Consider the following 23352-nt stretch of genomic DNA (forward strand, 5'->3'; position numbering starts at 1 on the left):
CTTGCCCTGTCGCATCAATGCGAAAGGTCGAATTGATTACTGAGGGTTCAATTCCAAGCGGTACGTATCTCTTGTCGCTTGTTACATATTGCGTTTCGCTTGGTAGCGTTCCAATAAAGAGCTTCGTTTCACACAGTTGCCATGATAGGCCGCACAAGCCTGCTTTGATTTCTGAAATCTTCAAACAACACAAAAAAGTATGCAAAGTAAAAATTAGATTCAGCGATTAGGGTAAATGTAATTACTTTCTCAATTCCACAGTGGGGCAAAAACTCCTTAAGTACGCCACTGACTGCGCCGCAGTTAATCCCTTCCTTACTCCGCCGCGAGAGGAACTCTTCTTTTTTTTCCCCCTCCCTTCCGAATGCTCTGCGCCGACGAGACAGATACATGCAAGCTACGCGCTCTCAATTGACGCCGTAAAGCGCGTTTCACAACTATTGCCCAATTCGGTATGGCACGTAGCTGCTTACACACAGGAAGAAATCATGTGACCTACAAGAATTGTGATTGGTTGGACGGGTTTTGCAATATTGAATGGTACCCACAACGGATGCAATTGTATTAAAATTACAACACGTAAATTAGACAGGTGATATTGGTACCAGGTTCCAACAAGAATAGTAACAATTTTTTCGTCAGGAAAACTGCATAAATGATAATTTTCAAAAACCACGGTGGTATTTGTAATCACATGCATGGTCTCGACATTTTAAAATGAATTTGATTATGCTAATTTATCAAATTATAGTGGTTCCAACAACATATGTACACTCACTCGGGCCTTATAAGACCACGTTTACACGTATGTGTGGGTGTGGGTGTGTGTGGGTGGGTGTGGGTGGGTGTATGTGTGGGTGGGTGTGGGTGGGTGTGTGTGTGGGTGTGTGTGTGTGTGTGTGTGTATGTGTGTGTGTGTGTATGTGTGTGTGTGTGTATGTGTGTGTATGTGTGTGTATGTGTGTGTGTGTGTGTGTGTGTGTGTGTGTATGTGTGTGTGTGTGTGTACGAACAAACAGAGTATGGAATTGGCTACATCCTGAAGCGTCGGGATAAGGCAACGTCATCAACATTGAAACTGCCAGCAGCGAGCGGTGATTCGACAAGGTGAGTGTGGAGATTAACGCATCGTGGTAGAGATTCGACTTGTTTGCTAATTAAACAATATCCTAATTTAGTGATTTTTTTCATACTCCCTATTAATAGAACACACTAGAACTATTACCTAATAAGACTTTCCCTGACCACCCACACGACAAGGGAAACATTCAGGCTGTACCTCGTCTGATACTCAGCGACCACCCACGACATACAATTGAAATGCCGAATTAACATTGTTTTTTGATTGATTATGTTTGTGTTTTAAGTCCACTTTGTGCACAGAAAGGCTAATCAGGACTGGACGTACAGTTTGAAGTGGGATCCGAACCAGTATGTTCCTCTAACGGGAATCGATTCTGGGACTCCTTGATTACAAAGCTACGAGGCTACCACTACACCATCTGGGAGGCCCAAATTAACATTGGAAATTGCGTTTACTTATGTTTATGGAAATATATTTTTATTTTTTCTCAAATGTTCAGTACACTCTATTAACTGAAGTTACGCCCTCGACAACCCCGTCCACGGTCTCGCATGTATGAATGATTCGCTCCACACAGATCTAGATATATACCTAGATAAAAACTTGATTCTCGCATCTGCACCTTCTCAAACTCTATCAAACCCAGCAGCACTTTCCCTCCGATTACATGTTCCCGTGCCACCCTTGCCACGTATACACAATCTTCAGGAATCCCAAAATGATCATGAGAAACACCCAATCCCACGACATGCACTCCTAAAACCAAACCCAAAAATCCTCAAAGTAATAATTATTATTATTCCACAAGTGGTATATACATCCATGTTTAGCGGGGGAACCCCAGCGAGGTAGATTACTTCTTTGCCAAGCTGGAAAGCAAAGCAAGCGCTTTAGCTTGGCACGATATAAAGCAGAAAACGCTTCCTCTGTTACAGTACTATTAGTCATACGCTAAACTTCCTCGAATATAACAGAGTTATTTCAAACTCGACGTATTCCATGATGGCATGATAGTATAGCGAATTTGCAACAAATTGAACCCTAAAGTGATTATACCAAGTGGGTCCATTTTCGACATATTCCATATTTATTGATTTTGTTGAAAAACTCCCGATTTCCAGGTTCAAAATCAAAATTTTTAAAAAAATGTGTTGGTCGAATTTAACTTGTTCTAATTTGTATGTCATGCCACCAGGTTAACAATGTTTTATGAACAGTAAAACAATCAAGACCGCCAAACATTTTCAAAGAGGAGGTCAAAACTTACTCGATGTATAAATTTTCAATGAAGATGCTTACCAAAAAAAACAGCAAATATCTCAAAATATCAATAAGACACTAAGGGTACAAACTACTAGAAAAATTGTCTTGTTTTATCAGCTCTCCGACGATGTATTATAATGTTCACCAAAAAGTTAAAATATCTGAAAAAAAGTTCAATAACAACAGGACAGGTAGAGCGGACTATGAATTGGAAATTGAAAGAACAATTTAATGGAATATAGTCTATATGTAATAATAGATTTATTTCACAAGTGTTTCTCAAAATATTCTCCTCGATGTCCAATACACACCCGAACCCGCTACCTTACGTCTGTTTTAGTTACTCTCGAAGTGAAGGAGCGTCGCATTTCTTCAGTCGTATCGAGGATTCTTTGTTGGAGATTTTCCACGGAAATCACTAGTCTTGCCTAAACTAAGGCCTTCATGTGCCGCCACACATCAAAATCGACAGGAAACAATTCAGGACACCTTGCAGAACAAGGGTTTGGCCCTACCCTATCGATCAAACTCCTTGCAAAAGTTGCGTCCAGAGACTGCCGTACGATGATTCGATAGTGCTCTGGACAGCCATTGTTCTCGAATAACATTTGTCGACTTGTTGCGAGAGGAACATCCCCAAGCAATGTCATCAAATCAATTCTTAAAAATCTTTGTAATTCTTCCCGTTTAAAGTAGGACTCAATGAAATAGTTGTCAATTACTCCCATCCATAAATTCAGAGGAAAAAGTTTTTTTAACTTTTCCAGGGTTTCTTTGTGCTTTTGGTGCACAAAAATGGAGATTGTGGTAGTTGGATATACTATCGAATCACCGTACGGGAGTACGGAGTCACCATACGGCAGTACGGAGTCACCATACGGCAGTGTCTGGACACAACTTTTCCAAGGAGTTGGATCGGGAGGGCACGGCCAATCCAGTGGCCTGCAAGATGTTCCGACAAGTGTCCTGTCGATTTTGATGTGTGGCGGCACATGAAAGCCTTAGTTTACGCAACACTAGTGCTTTCCGTGGAAAATCTCCTACAAAGAATGCTCGATACGACTGAAGAAATGCGATGCACTTTCACTTCAAGAGTAACTAAAAGAAAAGTAAGGAAGCGGGTTGGAGTGTGTATTTAACATAGAGGAGAAGATTTTGAGAAATACTTTTGAAATAAATCCATTATTTCACACAAACTTTCTTCCATTTCATTGATCTTTCAATTTCCAATTCATAATTGCGCTCCAACTGTCCCGTTTATATTGAACTTTTTCAAGATTTTTAATTTTTTGTGAACATTATAATACGTCCTCGGACAGCTGATAAAACAAGAAAATTTTTCTATAAATTTGTAGGCTTAGTGTCTTATTGATATTTTGAGATATTTGCTGTGTTCTGGTAAGCAATTTCATTTAAAATTTTTACATCGAGTAAGTTTTGACCTGCTCTTTGAAAATGTTTGGCGGTCTTGATTGTTTTACTGTTTATAGAACATTGTTAACCTGGTGGCATGACATACAAATTAGAACAAGTTGAATTTGATCAACACCTTTTTTTTATTTTAATTTTGAACCTGGAAATCGGGTGTTTTTCAACAAAATCAATAAATGTGGAATATGTCGAAAATGAACACACTTGTTATAAGGCACTTTAGGGTTTAAGTTGTTGCAAATTCGCTGTACTATCATGCATTCTACGGAATACGTCAAGTTTGAGGTAACCTTGTATAAAGCCCCTCACAAATTTCCAGGAGTTGTCCTTTAAGCACATCAAAGATTAAATTTCCACGATCTTCAAACATACTTCTCTCCCATCCAACCGATTGTTAGGGAATTAAATCATTCTGCTGCGAGCCGTCTGCGGCTCATGCGCAAAAGCGCAAAGACTACTTGCTCATGTGAGCTCGGCCGTGCAACATACTACTATCTAAGATGTATTAGACAGTTGTAATTACGGTTCTACATACCATTTATGTATTATTTAGTATCATAAATATTCTAAAATCTAAATCGATGTACCGTGTTATTCATCTGGTAGAACTACGCCTAAGGTAAAACAGTTCTCTTAAATTAGCAGAGTATCAACGCATCATAAGTCAGTCATTACCGCAACATATGGTCCTCCGCAAAACCGGATGAATTACGGGTATCGGTAAACGACGGGACTGGTGAAGTGCAGTTTAAGTGAAGTGAAGTGTTACAGACTGTGAAAGTACAGTGAAGTTACAGAACGAAGGCGTTTTCCCGCCACTTCAGCCACGCCGCGCGAGGGGAAATTAGAGCGAGCGAGGAGAATCAACATACTGCACGATCCAGTCACAGGGTTGCAAAGAGCAGAGGAATTATCGACGGCTGCAGATTCCATGTACGTGAGTAAATCCTTTTATTTACCTTTTCCATGCTTGTTTGTTCATATTCCTAACCTTGCCTGAGAAAATGCGGGAAGAAAGTGAAATGCTTGAGAAGCTTGTGAGACAACGCAGTGTAATACAAGGACAATTAACTCGGCTTCACAACTACGTGTCCAATTATGACGAAGCAAGTGGTTATGTAAACGAAATTGTTGCTAGACATAAGCAACTCGGCAGTGTTTTATCAAAACTAGAGGATGTAATTGACTATATAGCCGAATTATCAGATGACCAATCTCACAACGAGAAGAGAGCGTCACTTGAGCAAAGTTACTTCACTTTAGAAGCTAAAATGCTTTCAATAATAGACAAGGACTCGACGAGGAAGAATAACACATGTAAACCTGAAACTAAATCTCCAATCAAGCAACCAGATGTAACTTTACCAACGTTTGACGGAAACTACACTCAATTTTTATCGTTTCAAGATATTTTTGTAGCCCTCATAGAAAAAATTAAACCTTGTCAGACACACAAAAATTGCATTATTTACGGCTTTCGTTAAAGGGTGATGCATTACAGACGATCGAGAATTTGCAACTCACATGTGCTAATTACAAGGTCGCCTGGGATTTGATTCAGCGCAAATACAATAATCCAAAGTTAATAGCCGCTGCTTACGTAAATGACATTTTGAATGCATTTTTAGTCACTAAGGAAAGTGTAACAGGATTAAGAAAGTTCACGACTACGATTAGAAGTTCTATAGAAGCATTAAGAAACATTCAGAAAGACGCGGACTTAATTGATATTTTTCTTGTTCAGTATCTTTCAGCCAAATTGGATAAATGTACGAGAAGAGACTTTGAAAAACAATCAAACAGTACAGAATTCAGTACCATTGAAGAATTGCTTATATTTTTAGAAGCTAAGTGCAATTCTATACAGAAATTCGAAGCAAATGAACCTGCGACATCGACGAAGCCGTTTGCAAGGTCGCCAGCTGTTAGTAACGTCAAGACCGCCACAAACCTCTAACACGTATTTTACTACGTCGAGCAAAGGTTGCATCTACTGCAGAGATGCCTCTCCTTTTCATCCTTTAATCAGATGCCAGTCATTTTTTAAATTGGCGAATAAACAGAAATATAAATTCCTGCATGAGAACCGCATATGCACGAACTGTTTGCGTTTTGCTAATCACTCAGTGTTGAATTGTAAAGTAGGCTCTTGCAGGTACTGTAGGTTTGCGTCATCACACGAGTTTGCACGAAGAAAGTAGTGGCGAGCGCCGTGTACCTCCTCTCCCTCCAGGAAGATCAGCTGCGAACGAAGCAAGCAGTGTTTCCAACCCTCAAGTCGGAGAGGGAGCCAGTTCATCGTATTCAGTAAAGAATAAGAACCAAAATGTTTTGCTGGGTACTGCCTGTGTGCTGGCAAAGGACAAAGATGGAAAATACTTGCCTTGCCGCATCCTATTGGACTCGGTGTCTCAAGTGAACCTCATTAGTATGGATACGGTACAACGTCTTGGGTTACGAAGACAGAGACAAAATACGTTGATACAGGGAATAAGTTCAAACACTGTAAATTCACCTTATGCTGTGAATTAAATCAACATTTAATGTCTTTACTGTAGAGGCACAATGTTCTGCCTTGAAAATTATTACTGAACGTTTGCCTGCAGAAAAAATGGATATTTCAACATGGGAGATACCTACCGATAATGGCCTGACTGATGAAAACTTCAATGTTCCTGCTAAGATTGACATTTTAATTTCTTCAAGTATATTTTTCCATATCCTACTGCCAGAGAAGATGTCGAAACATGGACCATAGCCTACGTTACAAAACACACAGTTTGGCTGGATTGTAGTGGGCAACACTCCAGGAACAACGTCATATCCAAGCAGATCATTCTTCATACAGGGTGAGTCGTTGGAAATGCTCTTACATCGTTTCTGGTCGGTTGAAGATTTGTCGCAAGAAATTATGACGCCTAAAGGAAAGAAAATGGCAGCACATTTTCGCCAAACTACAGAAAGGAATCAAGATGGCACTTACACGGTACGTTTACCTTTGACCGAAGAAAGATCAGCATTAAGGGAATCTTTGGAACATGCACACTCCAGATTTTTACAGTTAGAACGCCGATTACAGAGAGAACTGGTATTGAAAGAAGAATATGTGGAATTTATAAACGAGTACGAGAGATTACACCACATGCAAGCAGTGCAGGAAGTGCGAGAGGCGCCAGCAACTGATGACATCCGATATTTCATCCCCCATCACCCAGTTGTGAATACAGCTAGCTCCACACCAAGGTACGGGTCGTATTCGACGCTTCAGCAAAAACAACCAGTGGCAGATCACTTAATTGTCTACAAAGTGCAGGACCGGTTCTACAAGAGGACCTGTTTGGGTTACTGCTTCGCTTCAGGACTCATATAATAGCTCTGAAATCTGATATTCAGAAGATGTATAGGATGATTCATATGCACCCTTCTGATAGGAAACTACAGTGTATATTATGGCGAAAATCTCAAGACGCACCACTGATGATCTACGAATTGTAAACTGTAACTTATGGCCTGACATCTAGCTCATATCTAGCAACTAAATGCCTACAACAACTAGCGACAAAGGAAATGCACAACTATCCACAAGCTACTGAAATATTGAAGACAGACTTTTATATACATGACCTGCTGTCAGGGCAAGAAGACGAGAATCAAGCCATTAATATACGTAAAGAACTGTCAGCATTACTATCGGCAGGAGGATTGAAGCTACGAAAATGGGCATCCAATTCTGGAAGAGTAATGGAAACTATACTTTTAGAGCTAATGGAAGTGAAAGACACGATTCTGTTTAACGACGACAGTACAAAAAATCTAGGTGTCAATCGGAATACAACCGCTGACACTCTTTGCATATCAACGGCCGGAGATTCAGCGCTAGCGCCAGATCGCAATGCTGAGTTGGCTACACTCGCACCGGCGAACAAATAAAATCTTACAACCTAACACCTACGCAGCGATCCAGCTTACGGGAAGAAGAAATGCATTACAATTTCCCCTACGCGGGATCAAGTACACGAGAAAGCAGACACCAACACTCGTTTGGTAAACAACAATCACCCAGTTATCAACAATCAAAGAAACAGTGAGGCTGCTGGCTGCAGCAAACCTCCTTACGATAAACAAAGCCTTTCGACGATACGTGCAAAGAAAGAAAACAATTTGGCCGGCTACGATTTGAGCATTTACGAAGTTGTAAGCAAACGCAGGGTTGCCAGTCAAATCGCACAACTCTTCCATCCGCTCGGAATTATTGGGCTTGTTATTGCACTGTTTAAACAGTTTCTCCAGAAACTATTGAAACTAAATGTATCCTGGGACGACGAGTTACCTCCAGATATATTAAATCAATGAAAGGAAGTACAAATATACCACATTTCAGGCATTAAAGTTCCACGATGCATTTTACCTAAAGGAAAGGTAATAAATATTCAAATTCACGGTTTTTTTGACACGTCTGAGAGAATGTACGACGCGTGCATTTAAGTCAGAACTGTAACTGCAGGAGGAGAAGTTTAATCATGGTTATTGTGCAGCAAGGGGAAGGTTGCACCTTTTAAGAAAATAACATTGCCTCGCCTTGAGCTGTCTGCAGCACTTATATTGGCAAAATTAGTTAACAAAGTAATACCTTTATTAAATCTCCAAATAAACGAGGTATATTTATATACAGACTCGCAGATTGTTTTGGCATGGATTGCAAAGGGCCCAGAGACTTGGAAACCCTTTGTAGCAAATAGAGTGGCTCAAATCCAAGAATACACACCGGTGTGTGATTGGCGGGTTGAAAGGTCAAAGGATAATCCTGCTGATGTGTTATCGAGAGGAGTCGAACACCTGAAGCTAAAGGGAAACTCACTTTGATTCCAAGGACCAGTATTTTTAAGCCAATCAGATAAAGATCCGAATTTGGCCATCAACGACATCAGTCTTGGAATGAATGCACCTATAGAAATACTAGAATGAAGAAAGGTGAAAATAACCTCATTGGTAACTACCCACAAATCAGATGAAATTCTTACGAGATTTTCTAACCTTTTGAGAATGATGAGAGTTATGGCGCTTTGTCATATTTTCATTGATAATTGCAAGGGACCCACGAAGAGAAATGTTTGTACTTCGAAACAGAATGCCAATTATTTGCAACGAGCCAGAGATACGTGCATTAAAGTAACGCAAGCCTTATTCTACGCGCAAGAAATAGAAAACTTAACACTGAAGAGAGAAGTTTCACCAAACAGTGGAATAAAAGATCTGTATCCATTTCTCGACGCCGATTTTATTATTCGCGTGGGCTGACGTTTACAAAACAGCGATCTAGCTTTTGAGGCTAAATGTCAGATAATCTTGCCTCCAATCTTACACGGCTGTTAATTGAATACGAACATGACAGATTACTGCATGCTGGAACACAGTTACTACTTTCCTCTATCAGACAAAAATATTGGATCGTCCGGGGAAGACAAATGCCATAGACTGAAATCAGAAGCTAGTAAACAACTGATGGTACATCTACCGGAGCACAGAATCCGAGCAGCTTATCCATTCATGTACAGTGGCGTAGACTACGCGGGACCGATAAGGATAAAGACTGGAACGCCAAGGAGCAAAGCGATGAGAAAATGTTTCATTGCACTTTTTGTGTGTTTCTCAACGAAGGCTGTACACGTTGAAATTGTTACCGATTTAACAACCGAAGCATTTTTTGATGCATTGAAGAGACTTATATCCCGAAGAGTAAAATGGGCAGCCATTTACAGTGACAGCGCCAGTACTTTTCGAGGTGCACACAGATAACTTCAGGAACTACACAGTATGTTTGAATCTATCCAGTTTCAAGATGTAATTCAAGACTACGCTGCAAATGAGCACTTTCAATGCAAATTCATATCACCAAGAGCGCCAAATTTCGGTGGACTCTGGGAAGCGGCGATTTAGTCGCTAAAACATCATCTACGAAGAGTGATGGGAAGCACCATACTAACTTACGAAGATTTTAGTACTTAGGCAGATTGAAGCAACATTAAATTCAAGACCACTTTGCGTTTTACCCGACGAATCAGATTACCAGATATTAACTCCAGGGCATTTTCTCATTGGTAGAACTATAACAACCTTCCCAGAACCTGACCTTACCCTCATACCTGCCGATAGACTCAGCAGATACCAGCTGATACAGTAGATGAGAAGATCCATTTGGAAGCAGTGGAATAAAGAATACCTACATTCTCTTCAACAACGCCAGAAGTGAACATCCTCCACCAAGAATTTATCTCCAGGGACAGTTGTACTACTGAAGGAGGACGACGTATTCCCACTACAGTGGAAACTAGCTAAGGTGGAAGCGGTGCATCCTGGGAACAATGGACTTGTGCGTGTAGTGACAGTGAAAACGAAAGACGGAGTTTTTAGAAGAAGTGTTAGTAAAATTGTGCTCCTCCCCATACGTAAAGACGGAGATTAGTTGAATGATGTTCATTCAACCGGGGGAGTATGTTCGGGAATGAAAGCATTCTGCTGCGATGCGTCTGCGGAGCATGAGCACAAGCGCAAGAACTACTTGCTCATGTGAGCTCGGCAGTGCAACATACTACGCGCGCGTTTCCTACTTACTAAGATGTATTAGACAGTTGTAATTACGGTTCTACATACCATTTATGTATCATAAATATTCTAAAATCTAAACCGATGTACCGTGTTATTCATCTGGTAGAACTACGCCTAAGGTAAAACAGTTCTCTTAAATTACCAGAGTATCAACGCATCATAAGTCGGTCACCGATAGAAATCTTTTTCTGGAACAAGCACTTTTTAACCAAACCAGTTCATGAGGATATTACATATTTTAAAAAATCCCTAGCATTACAGTTCTTTCCACCAAAACTACTGGCGACAATATCCTCTTGTACATAATTTCCGGTATACGCTCAAAATATATTGCATGCCTGACTGACAAGACATTCACGCAAAGACCAGATCGCAAACCTAAAAATTTTGAATTACAGAAATTGCTCATCCCAACCTGCTTTACAGAAGAACGAAATGAAATAGAGCGCTCCATAACCCTAGCAAAATAACTACAAATTTTGTATTCTCCCTCTCTGTTCTCAAAATTACTGCAACCTTTACAGACCGGAGCAGCTGTCCAGGCAACCGCGTTAAAGGTAGTAGCTTCTCTTAGATTTCTCTCTCCTGCTGCTTAATCCTGTCTCCCGAGTAACATTCAACCAACATCCTTTCTGTCTTTCCTGATAAACAATTGTTCTCCTGGCACTCAATCCACTCCCACAACTACCTCTCCTCCTGCACTTTGTCTCGCCGCGACGAATCCCTTCAAGTTCCCAGATCTACCGCAGAGCGGAGCCAACCACCAACCATCTAAAACAGATCAAAACGAACCAGACACCTACCGGCCAAACTACAAATTCTATAGAAGCACTTTCCTCTCAACTGGGTAATTTTCCTCTCACAGGCTCAGAATTTCAAGATAGGAATCCAAAGCTTGCCTTATGTCACAATGTATTCGAGTTAATAAAACAAGTTGAGACAAGAATAAAGGAAACAATTCGATTCCCCACTAATCAGCATTACTATCTTTCGTTGTTTCATGCCTTTGGTTGAGTCTGCATAGAAGTCAATCCCCTTCATTTCTTCCTGGTCTTCCAGCACTCCTCTCTTTCTACAGTGTTCTAATCTTGTTCTCTTCTCATAACATTTTCTGCCATCTGTTCTTTCCACCGACATCTTGGTTTCTCCATTGGCTTTAAACCCACTCCTTTTGCATTGTAAGTTCCTACTGGTAAAATTTCTGCATCCATCTTCATCATGTGTCCGAACCATTTCATCTGTGCCTGATCTCTCTTCCCTGAAACTTCAACACACCAACTGTATGTCGGATCTCCTCATTCCTTATTCTATCCTATCTAACTTCCAAAATATTATCCTTAAGAATTTCATCACCACTGCCTGCATCTTTATCTTGTCTCTCTCTGTCATTATCCAAGTAAGTTTCTGCTTCGTACGTAATTAATGGCACATAGTATGTGTTATATATTGCCTTCTTGCATTTCAGAGTTACATTCCTGTTCCATATTAATTGTTTTACGCTTTGATATATTCCACCACCCATTTGTGCTCTTCATTTTACTTCCTCATCTATTCTTCCTCCAGATAACCAATATAAGAAGTGGGAACGGAAGTGACCATAGAATGAAGAGAGCCAATTGACGTGGCCGCGATAATTTCAGAGGATATTTGATTCTTTACCATGAAAATGCACCACACTCTATGTACTGTGAAACACAAATCATTCCATGAGCCAGTGTTACTTTTACCTCCTTAAAGGCAAAAACGTATAACTAGCAAAATTTGCAGCTCATGGGAACAGACCTGCAGGCAAGAAAACCATTGATTCCCCTCCCATAACGGTTAGAAGGATTATACATTATACAGGCACAAGGGCAAGAAAAATAGATAGATTCCTCTTAGTTAAACATAGAACAGGAGCGCCAAAATTTGTTACACTATTAGTCGCGCTTGCTACATATGTAGCCAATGACATTCTTTATTAAAGAAATCGAAACATTATTTCAAAATTAAAGAGACATTTGTTTCATGGCAATTTTTTGGTCGTTTTGAACCCGTTGTATGGCAATTTCAAATTTTGTTTTTGAAAAATGAGAGTTTGTTTACAAGAGAACGTAATGCGTAATTTTTTTTAAAAAAAGTTCCTTCGAAAATTTATGATAAAATATACTTAAACAGTTTTCACATATTTTTTTCAAAATGTTGTTAGCATCCATTTAGTGAAGACAATTGTGTACAAAAATGTATGTTATAAGCATAAATATTATGTAATCATCATATTGTGATATATTACGCTAGTTGAATATTGCGATGAAATGAAAAACATTGTATAAAATGACTTTTTTAGTACAAGCTTTGAGAAGACCATTTGGGAACCGAATGGGCGATTTTTTTAAAACATTTTCCTCCCCTTTCGAAAACCGCTTTCATATTCCAAAATTTCAAAAATTACGTCAGCTAAGAATTCCTTCTAGAGCACTGAAGTGAATTTTTGTGTAGTTTGCTTTCACTTTTATCTAGATATTATCAATAGTTTTGCGATTAAGTAAGTCTATTAATATAATTATATTATCTAGATAACAGTGAAAGCAAAGTTTACGAAAATTCATTCCAATGCTCTAGAAGGAATTCTAAGCTGATTTAATTTTTCAGATCTTGGAATATCACAGCAGTTTTTCGAATGGAGAGGAAAATTTTGAAAACAAAATCGCCCATTCGGATGCCAAAAGTACAGTCGAGCCTTAAATTCAAGGTTTTTTAACAAAATAAAAAAACACACAAAAAATGTTTTACAAAGATATTTAAATGTAAAATTTACATGTAAGGAGCTTAGATCAGTCCAAACTAAAGTCTTATTTTCATGAATGAATGAAAGGTAAGCACACTGTTGAAGAATACCAAAGAATGCGTGCATATCTACTTTCACTGCGTTTCTCGCATCCCAATGAAGATACCTTTTTCCACTAGATCAATATAAATAATAGTACAAACGGTGATAATTTACAAAATGTTACTGTTGAGAAAAAGTTCAAAACACTACAGTTCCGACTGGGTTTTTCCATTTCCGTTTTACTCCAGGCAAGCGAAAAACTATATTGAGTGATCGTGTGTGGACGTAGGAGTTTCCAGGGATGTATTTTATTTCATTTAAATTGTCTTTGGCAAGAAAATATCTTCCCAAATCGGTTCCATTTTCATCACTGTATGTCAGGTGATTGCTCTGATCCATATCCTCTACATTATCCCTGAGCGAATGTCCTCAATGACGTCATCTTATTCTCCATCATCATTATCATTTGTAATAACGTCTTCAGCTTCCGAGCTGTCTTCAAACCATTGCAGAATACATAGTTTACCACTGGAAATGATGGTTTGTATTTTTCTCCCTCTATGACACGAATTGGCGCGTGGGCTATTATGTAGCCCTGACCCTAACAACGCAGAGTACCTTATACTTAGAAGTGTGTAAGCACATTTAAAACTTAGAAAGAGAAGAGGTAGGAAGGTACTGGGAGCAATGCACCTGACTCATCAGATGGCATTGCGTGTCAAACAAATCGGTTGGTCTACATATGTGTCCCGCGCGCCTGTTCTGGGTTAACGAGTTTCAGATAAGCCTGTAGTAATGTCACCTGATTTCTGTAAATATAAAGACATACAACATGTATTCCAGTATCCAGGATGTCTTTTTCATTCCCCCTCCCTAACCTCCTATCGTAATCAATCCTTACTGTTCACGTCCTCCCGGTCATCGATAATCTCGAACGACATCAAGATCTGAAATGCCGTTATAAATGACGATTCTGCAATCATTTATATGTTTGTTTGTCCAAATGAGAAAAACTGAAAATTTTGAAAAACTCAGAAATGTAAAACTTGAGGGAAAGAAGTAAAATAAACGGGGGATACTACCGCTTAGGCTATTTCATAAAAAATGAAAGTTGGTTGGATGGACTCCTTGTTTTACTTTTTTGTCAAGAACGAAACGTTGTAGGTTCAAATCACCAAATTCACCAAATTATGCCAGTAACTTTCAACTTGGAAACATGTAATCCCCTCTATCCTGTATCTCTTCCTTAGTTTCTGAGTTTCATTTTTATTATGTTTGTTCATCTCTGTAACTCTTTTCTATAAAGTTTCCTTCCCTTTCTCTGTTGAAAGTTTTCTCCAGTTTTGCACCCTTGAAAATAGACCTCACTTCCAGAGACAAGTTACCCGATTTGACCATTCTTAAAAATTTCCAAAACGTTCTCATGCCCGTGACATGAAAGAAAATTATCGTATGACGCATTGCTATACACTCCACCTTGAGGGTCAGCCAGCTTTCATCAACACAGCAAATTCTGCTATGTGACTTTGCGACGAAGAACCATTAATCAGGAATCTCTTAAGACATTAATTGATTGATTGATTGATTGATTGGATTGATTTAGTTTATTGTGCTTCTTGGCTAATTTGCGAAGATGGGGATGAGTGATGAAATGATGAAATGTATGAATGGACATTCTCAAACAAACAAGCCCGAGCGGGATTCGAACTCGGGACCCTTGGAGTCACAGCGCGATGTCCTAACCTCTAGACCACAGGGTGCGGCAAGACAATAATTCAGCCTGTATCAATTTTGCGAGGTTAATCTTCCTACTTGTGTGATCAATTTCATGGTATAAAAGAAATACACATACTTAAAAAAACAAAAACGAATGTGATCCTAAAGTCCATTGTGGTCGTTCCAGATAGAGTAATGAGATTTGTTTATTACCTCCCGTCTTCATCTTGAATGTCTACTGTGCTATAAATTTATAATAGTGGGTGAGTGGGTGAGGGGCTACAAGAATCATCATCTACTCTCTCCTGCTTCCAAATGAAGATAAGCTTTCCCCCAAGTGTAGTATTTGGATATATAATTTTTCAAACATTTTCCCCGAATTTTTCTCCATTCTGAAAATGTAAAATTTGACACTCTATTGCATTAGTAATTACAATTCCTGGCTTTCCTTTAACCGTTTTGTTACACTCAACAAGTCATAAAATTCTGCAGAATTGTAGAAATATGACAGTGTGGTAATTAGAAGCAACTATAAATAAATTTTACATCATCTCTGCATGAATGAAAGCAACACCGTATCTATGAAATGTGAAATAACCCCTGTTAGAAAAGTTGCACTTTTACAGTTTTCCTATCTCGAATTCATTGTTTATTCTTTCAACAAAGCAACATTTTTATAGTTTTCATAGAAAATAATTTAATAAGAAGTAGAAATTACGATATGCTGAGAAACAGATGTATTTTTTTTAGATGTGATCTCATTTTCATTTATCCAGTATAACGTCATAATCTAACAATTATAACGTCATAACTTATTTACGTATAACAAGATTTCGTACAAAAAATCTTGAAAATGAAAATCAAATCCAGCCTTAATTCGTTACCGTTGCGCAAAAAGATACATCAGAAACACGAACATTAAAAAATGGCGTTGTGAACGAAGATTAAATTGATTATGATAATCCATCCAAAGTTCTGCTTTCAAATGTGCGACAGCATTCCTTCCATTATGTGTGCACGGACACTACCAGCACGCTGCTGCTATTTGGTGTCTCATTTTCAAATTTATAGGCTTCCCGATGGTACAGTGGTAGCGTCATTGCCTTGAAATCAAGGGGTCTAGGGTTCGATACCCGGTTAAGGTACATAGTGGTTCGGATCGCACTATAAACTGAAGGTGCAGTCCCGATTAGCATTTCTGTGCATAAAGTGGACTTAAAATAACAAATCAATCAATATTTTCTTATTTATGGTCAAATGCTACAATAGGGTTCAACTGACAGGCTTTTGTTTGGACAAACATACAAGCAATTATTTCATTGCATTTGAATAATAGCAGCTAATTTCTGCTTGATATACTAATGTACTTCACAATCACAGGTGTTAAAACACACAAAAATATACGGGTAAAGGTATCAATCAATTGGCCTTCTGCAGCATTCGTTCTGTCATTTCGTTACGTACGGAATATATCCACATAATTCACAACGCCTGTTTCAGTATGTATTTCTTCCGGTAACTGGAAATGAAGTGAATGATCAATATCAAGCATAATCAGAACCTACAGTGCAAGAGGTTGATGTGTCTTTCCGAGGAAATTTTAAGGAGCTAAGCCCCGTCTGCAACCTATAATTATCAAAGCTGTATAAAGCCTCCACTAACGGTGTGTGGGTTGTGTGCAAAGATGTGTTCAAATATGATCAAATCTTGATGCACTTGTTAGAGAGTTCAATCTGCGAATGGAAATGTCCCATGTTTTGTGTGATATTCCCATGATGGTAGTTTCTAAATCGATGAATGTTCCTTTAGCATGGTCAGATCTGCGATGAGCAGAACATGCTGGGCAGATTGGCACTGCAACACCATGCGATTTATGGCACTATCTTAACCCAAATGCTCCTTGTTTTATAATTGTACTGAATTGTTTGTTTCTTGAATGTTCACACTTTGTATGCCAATCATTATTTTTAATTTTTAATGAAGAGATTCATAGCAATTTTTAATAATGTGTTTAGGGTTCCTTATGCAAGTCCCTGTACCAATATATTCAAATTTCGTGTGTACACAAACTTACAACTAATAAATATAGAAAACAAATTTTAAATATTAAGATTCAAAGTTAATTTATTTCAATAATTTTACATAACTTTAATAACTAAGAAATTTAATAATAGTAGTCATAGAAATATAAGAAAAATATCTTGTGGTAACATATAAGTTTAGAGAATTCAATTCGATAATTAGCAGTGATTAAAATTTTAGTAAGCCGAAACTGAAAATACATTTTTCCGTACAATTACAGATTGAAGGTGATGAACATTGTTGCGCACCTCTGTATTGCACGGGTATGGGTATGTAGGTAAGCATATACATTTAAATCCATCATATGACAATGTAATATATTTGGTCTATTACTGTCAAGGAATCACTCTGCAGATTTTGTATCTTTTAACAGTGTGAGGTAAAATTGTAAAATGTAACTATATTTTAGTTATTAGCGTGTAAAGAGTCCATGCCGGTTTCGCCATACCTAATTTCATCTAACTCCTTATAAGCACACAAATGAATTTCGAGTGTGAGACTATCTGAACATTTTGGTTACAGTGGCTATTCCATCAAGAACAATCATATGAACCAAACTTCATGAAATGATATTGTCTGTTATCGATAAGAAATACGCACATGAGAGGAGGTGAACTCACGCGCAAGAGCGTGATGTCTACAGCGCCAGGGGCGGATGAAGGGCTGAGCGACTGCACCAGGCGGGATCCTCGGTGTGGGCCAAATCTATGTGCTTTCGGTGAATAGCGCAAAAGTCTTAATTTTGATAATGCGTGGCTATTTTTTTTAAGTTTGTTACAACCGTATGTTTCATATTGGAAACAATTATAGGAAATGGAAAGAAAGAAGTTTCAAAAAAAAAAACAGATGGAAACTGAAGATGAAGATGAAAAAGTGTGGTTTTACTGAAAATAATGGAGTGGAGAAAGTTAGTAACATGTATGATATGTATATAAAAAAAATAATGGATCCAAAGGAAATATAAAAGTTAATTTCATGCTGAGTATTTTCAGATATACAGTCAATTGTTAGGTTCCAACAAAGAGGTACTCAAGAATGTAAAAATGCTCAATACTGCCCTTTTTTCATTTGTACCATTATTGTTATTTTGATATTATTATGCAGGTATTATATAAATGCATTTACGTATACAATAAACAATTTTTCCAGTAGTTCTTAAAATGTTTAAAAATAATACTTAATAGCAGTAACATGATCAAGGTTTTCATTGGGATTGGAAAGTATATTATGGAGGTGGCGTCAAAAATTCCCCTCGTACAGGTGAAAAATTTATATTGAACTCTTCCTGGACAGAGCTTGCTATTTCAGCGTGATCAAATGCTGTTTTTTCTATGGACGTGCTTCAGTCGGCTGGCCACTGCAGAGAACCTGCTAATTTTTTTGCACACTGTTAGAGAGCACCAGACGGAGAATGACAAAATATCCACTTCGTGCAAATATCAATAATGGTTTTCAACTTTTGTGGGTAATCTGTAAGAGAAGGAGAGAAGGTAATTGACCTTTTAATATTCTCGTGGTGTAGAAGATAAATTTAGAAGTTAAATAAGAAACTAACTCTCTTCGTATGTACCGGTTGGAACACAGTAGAAAAAGAAATAATTAAAAATTAAAATAAACGAACTATATGTAAATTACCTCCTAACATTATACTTAATTCAGTATAATACTTGAGTTTTTATACAAAACAAAGAGAGATTGTTAACCCACAAGTAGATTAAGGTTAAAAAGTTTTAAAATTTTACAAAATTTTAATTCAACGTTACTTTAACATGGAATTCTTCATATGTACACACAGAGTGTGTACACGTCCGTGAGTGTGTGTGTATACATTGATAAGAGAGACAGAGCGAACACTGACAATCATGCAAACAGACATAGTATGCAATTGGTACATCGCACTACAAGACCGAATACTGGGTTCAGATTTCGGTTTTGGAAGTTAATTCAGCCTGAGCATGGATGTTTATGAATGTCCATTCATCAATTTCATCATCCTTATCTTCGCAAAGTAGCCAAAAGTGGCAAAAAAATAAGTAAAGTAAAGCAAACCAACTAATCAATCAGTCAAGAGTATGAAATTGGAAGTAAATTCATCCTGAGCATGGATGTTTATGAATGTCCATTCATCAATTTCATCATCCCTATCTTCGCAAAGTAGCCAAAAGTGGCAAAAAAAAAATTAAGTAAAGTAAAGCAAACCAACTAATCAATCAGTCAAGAGTATGCAATTGGCGACGACCTGAGGCGTCATGATAAGGCGACTTCAGCGACATTGAACCTTTCGAGAGCGAACGGTCTTTGGAAGTAAATTCAGCCTTTTATTCACCTGATACTCAGCGACCATTCATCCACTTCCAATTGAAATGCCGAATTTAAATTGGAATTGCGTTTCTCTTGCTCACTGAAATATGTTTCTTCTCTTTGCTCAAATGTTTTGCACACTGCATTTTCTAACGCTAGGCCTTCGACAATCCCGTCCACCGTCCCTCATGGATGAATGATTCGCACCACACAGATCTAGACAAATATTTAGATCATTTCCTGAGTGTTGCCTCTGATTATACAGCATCTCCTCCAACACCGTCAGACACGCCATCTCCATCCTCCGATCACCCGCTCCCGAACTACCCTTCATGCATACACACAATTTCAGAAATTATAAAAAGATTACGAAAAATATCTTACCCATCGACGAGCACTCCCAAGAATCAAACCCACAACCCTCTCATCGTAATTCCACAAGCAATATTCCCATCACTACTTAGCGGGGTAAACAGAGTGGTATATTGTTTCTTTGCCAATCTGTAAAGCAAAGCTTAAATTGGCACGATTTAAAGAAACATTAATGCTACCTGTGTTCCTATCCGACCTTGCCCTTCTTGGAAGATATAAAGTCACGCACAAACTTCCAGGAGCTTTCCTTTGCGCACATCAAACCTCTTCAAAGGATACTTCATACCTATACAACAGGTCCAGATCCTTTTTGAGAGGAAGCACTTTTTGACTGAACCAGTTCAGGAGCATATTATATTTAAAAGAAGAACACTAGTGCTACAAAGCTTTATACCTTTGATCCAAAATACTTTTAATATAATAAGGTGAAAAAGTAATATGTTTCATGCTTAATGTAAAGAAAAGGGAAGTTAATTACAAAAAGAGAACGTGTTGTCATGATTTACATCCACACAAATCCTGCTGTCAAAAAATAAATTAGATAATTTTTCAATTACTTTTGGATGAACTTTTCCTTTGTTGTTTAAATGTACAATTTAGATATACCTTCGACAATTATAATTACGTACTGAAAACCTTTGGAAGTTGGTAGGGTACCAAGTATGTCTACATAATTTCTTTGACAAAATTTACTTACTCTTTAGGACCAAGGAGTATTGAAAGTCCTAACATATTTTTCTTAAGACTTTTGAAACATTTCCACTCTCACGAGGGACTAAATATCTACCTTGTCTTTCTGCTACAGAACTGCCCTTAACCAGCTTGAACTACAAAATAGTTATTTATTCGTGTCTGCTAACTTTAACATTATACTTTCCTGAATGAAAATCTGAACTTGGTCTAATGCGTTTTGCTTAAAGGCACAATACAAATTTGTGCATACATTTTTTTTCAAATAGTTTGAAAGAACAATTAATGCTAGGAATTTAGAAAAATATGCAAGAATTCATACTAATTTAAAGAAATTTCGAAGATTTTTATGGGTTTGTATTTGCTTATTTTCTTCGATTCGGACTGGGTCAATTTTAATTCCCATTGTTAATAATACAAGGATTAAGAATGCAATTTCATCCCTTATAAACTTTGACTTGCTAGGAGAAATAATAATACTAAATTTTCTCATTCGGCCTGCCACTATTTACAAATGTTTGGAATGGAACTCTCTGTCCCTGGAAAATTTAATTCGACAAAATATCAATGATGAAAAGTTCCTTTAATAACTAAAAAAAACAAAAATATATTCATGGGTCCGGTCGCCTGATAAATTGTTCACATAAAGAGAATAGTAGGAAACTTTAACTGCTTTCTTCAAGTGAAAAAAGCATACAGAACTGCTAGCAACCCCCACCCCCTAACGATGTCTATGGTTCTGATTTTTCCCAAACACAGTTAGCTCTCATAAGGTATGCATTCGGATGGTTACTGAATACTGAAGAAATATTAATTATTCTCTTACATTTTCTCTCCCCTCCACCTTCCCCAAAATTTAAGACTAGAGAGGAAGCTGGATGCTACGACGCTGGACGCCAAAGAAAATGTTCCGCTCCTCGCAGCAGTCACACGTATAAAAATTTTCTGTCTCCACACGTCGTTCTTTTAACAAACCACATGAGAACACTACAGTGAGACTTAAGGGTTAATGAAACAACTTGTGTTTTATATATGTATATAACTTAAACTTGTTGTTATTACACATGTAGATACATCAGTATTAAAGAGTTCTGTACTTAACGACGATCAAGTAGGCAACATTGAAAAATTTATAATTTTAACATTAATATGATTTTTTTTCGCTCATATATATATATATATACTTATTAATGTTAAAATAAGTGAAACTATGGCTGCCAATAATAATAAATAAACATGTGAGAATGTAAGAGCTATTATACATTATTCGTTAAATAAAAACGTAACAAATAATTACAATGGTCAACTCGATGTCATTACAAGTACTTAAGTTGACTAAATATTCAGTTTATTTTTCGTTTCTATTTTAATATGAGTGTTTAGTGTACAAAAATATAGTCTTAAAAACATTTACGGCAGAAAAGAAAATGTTGTTTCTAAAAACCACTAGATTTTTTCCTTTTGCATGTATTACTATTTTTGAAGAATTTATTCTGTTTTACTTCAGTTTGTGGAGAGGGATTTTTAGTTCTGATTATATGAGACAACATTGGTAAATTTGTATATTCCTTTCTGAAATAATTTTTAAAATTAATTGATTGTAGAAATTGTATATATTTTTTTATATTTATTTGAATATGCAATTACCATAATTGAGTGTGGTGAACCTAAAGTTTTAGAATGTTGTGATGCAAATAATTAACATATAATGCAACACCTTTTTACATCATTATTGTAGGTGTTTTCAAGAGTACACTGGTAAAATATTAACGTCTTGTAATCATTATGCACTTTCTGTTTTTCAGTCAGGTTGCATAATGTTTGAGATTCCAACTTAAACGTACGTGGAGATGCAATTAGCCTATGAATGCATAAAGTGATTTTACAACAAGCTGTTTACCTCAACAACGTAATTTTTGCATTACTTTCAGCTACGATCACCACTATTACCGAAATAAACAAATTAGTAAATTCAACAACTAAAAATTAATATGTAAAATAATTAATAAAATATCGTCTCATGTAAGGAAAACAATGTGAAATATGTTCAAATAAGGGACACGAATGCATATACTTACATACCCACACACCCAATAACATTTAATTACATGTATAAAGATGGTGAAATATAACTGAGGCTATTCATTGCGATTTGAGTACACAATATTAGGATGAAATTATTATGTCTGGTTATTCCCGTTAGAAAATCAACAATTAAGCAATGGTGATTAAATATCAAATACTGATAACCTTGCGTTGATCATCCTGTGAAAAGAACTGTGACTAAAGCTATTTTCTCTACTGAAGCAAACTTAAATTTGAATGGCAGATTCAATTTTTTGAAGCGTTTTCTAGTCGGAGTGCTGCCAGCAAAATTTCCTGAGACTGTAGACTTAGCCAAATTGAATGTGACATATGTTTTGAAGTTATCCACGCTTTCTATGTTTAAAATACAAATATGAAATTGGTTATTTATAATACTAAATATGATTCGTTATAGCTTTTATATCTGATTTTAATAAGAGTGGATTTTGTTTTTCAGGTTTCCAATTTGAAAATGAAACTGAAGTTTCAGAGATTCACGCACGTTTTGCACTTCCTCAAAATGGAACACACAAACATTAAAGAATTGCCTGTTTTACTATATTTTTCAAACAAATTTCACTTGTAACGATGTTACTAATAAAGGATAATTTACACTAATAATACTAGCATGATTATGTAATTTAAAATTAAATTATAATAAATTGAACAATTCCAAATATTTTTCCCCACCGTTAACTTTTGAAAGGTTCATATCTTGCTCTTCCAAGGGGAAAAAATCCTTATCCAATTACTTGTGATGCCTAGGATAATAACCTCTCGGTCCACTTTTTTTTTGCAAGTTTTGCTGATGCCCGATAGAGCATGTTAAATATCAGAAAGTGACAGAAATAACTAAAATAATATACCTTCGTGTCTTCTAAGATAATTTATAAGTAATAAAATTAGCGTTCTT

The 23352-nt window shown here is 37.2% G+C and overlaps 1 long non-coding RNA gene across 2 annotated transcripts in view; it reads left to right on the plus strand.

Annotated features, from left to right (window-relative positions):
* Window positions 1-23060, plus strand: part of LOC145991984 (uncharacterized) — a 382136-nt gene extending 359076 nt beyond the window's left edge. For both annotated transcript variants that reach the window (XR_014442117.1, XR_014442118.1), the window contains 2 exons: window positions 17212-17268; window positions 22897-23060. This is a non-coding gene — a long non-coding RNA (uncharacterized LOC145991984). The remainder of the gene's footprint in view (window positions 1-17211; window positions 17269-22896) is intronic.
* The last annotated feature ends 292 nt before the right edge of the window (window positions 23061-23352 follow it).

Source organism: Lepisma saccharinum, chromosome 9 (assembly GCF_977018435.1).
Source record: "Lepisma saccharinum chromosome 9, izLepSacc3.1, whole genome shotgun sequence".
Taxonomy (NCBI): domain Eukaryota; kingdom Metazoa; phylum Arthropoda; class Insecta; order Zygentoma; family Lepismatidae; genus Lepisma; species Lepisma saccharinum.